Source organism: Chrysochloris asiatica, unplaced genomic scaffold, assembly GCF_000296735.1.
Source record: "Chrysochloris asiatica unplaced genomic scaffold, ChrAsi1.0 scaffold00746, whole genome shotgun sequence".
NCBI classification, from domain to species: Eukaryota; Metazoa; Chordata; class Mammalia; order Afrosoricida; family Chrysochloridae; genus Chrysochloris; species Chrysochloris asiatica.
The window spans coordinates 60,429-61,785 of NW_006409264.1; the positions used below are offsets into that span (position 1 = coordinate 60,429).

At 48.6% G+C, this 1,357-nt stretch overlaps 1 pseudogene; it reads left to right on the forward strand.

The window, feature by feature from the left end:
• Positions 1-775, forward strand: part of LOC102829053 — a 3,861-nt pseudogene extending 3,086 nt beyond the window's left edge.
• Positions 776-1,357: the final 582 nt, after the last annotated feature.

A 1,357-nucleotide genomic window follows, 5' to 3' on the forward strand; every position in this document is an offset into this window, starting at 1 on the left:
AGACTGCACTAAATGGAGGGGAAAATTAATGGAATATAAGGTAACCTCAAATATAAGGTAGAACCTCAAAGAAAACCTGTGGAGCACACTCCCTTGCTCATGGCAGGAAGCACTAGATAGCCTAATCCCACCACAGCTGGCCACACTGCTACTCAGGATACCTTGAGAAAGGGAGGTGGTCAGGCACAGGTCAGTGTGGCCACTCACTCTGCTGGCCAAGTCCACAGCCTTTGCCTTGACTTCTACATGAATACCTGGGTTCCAGACTCCTTCAGAGTTCCTGGAGAACTCTAGTCAGAGCTCCCAATTGGCTTCTTTGTTCCAGAAATATGTCAGGTCCAAGAAGCAGCATGAGATCCAGAGGCTTAGAGAGTTGGTGAAGAAGCTCGGTGATCTCACAGGCTGCACCCAGATTGTGGACATGGGCTCAGGCCAGGTCCATCTTTCCCACTTCATGTCTCTGGGGCTGGGACTGTTGGTAAAGAGCATTGAAGGGGATCAAAGACTACTAGAGAGAGTCCAGCACCTGGACAAGGAGCTCCTACAGGCTCTCGAGAAAGAAAAGAGGAATCCACAGATATGTGCCGAGGAGACTGCAGCAAGTGGCACTGGATCCCCAGCTGCCCCTGGATCCAGCTGCCCTTCAGGCCCACCAGGCCCAGGAGCACTGAGTGATAGCCTTTTTCAGCCTGGCCTTACTGCTCGCTGCACTGGTGAAGATGCTAATTCTGCTGAATCTGCTGCTCTACCTTCAGGAGCAGGGCTTTCATGCTGAGCTCCTGCCTCTCTTCAGCCCTGAACTCTCTCTCATAAACCTGGTTCTGGTGGCCACCAAGACCTGTGTCAGGCCTTCTCTTCCCTGGAAACTGAAGACAGCTGACAAATCCTGAGGAAAAGCATATCTCAGATCCCATCTGAAACCAGCTACACCACATTGGGTAGCAGAGTCTGCACCTCCTCACCCAGAGAACCAGCACCTTTGCCCTTCCTGAAACATTGGTGCCCTACAAGTCTTCAGTTTCATACCCTTCTCTCTATGTGTTATAGGATATGCTGTAACATTTTCTTTTAATGTATTAAAGATTGACATTTAAAAAATAAATAAAAAATAAACTGAAATCTAATCCTGAGCTCCATCCAGAACATTCTGATGGGGACATTCCCACTAGAAAGGACACGCAGACCAGCCTGGACCAGCTAGAGTGACAGAGATACATCTTCACAAAAAGATCCTCAGGAAAAACCCCAAAACAAAAATGACAGTGTGGCTGGCTACTACAAGAAAAAGCAAGTTTCAAGAGGGAACCTAGATCCAGAGGGCATGGAGGAAGGTAGAATCTCCACTGAGTAGTATCCA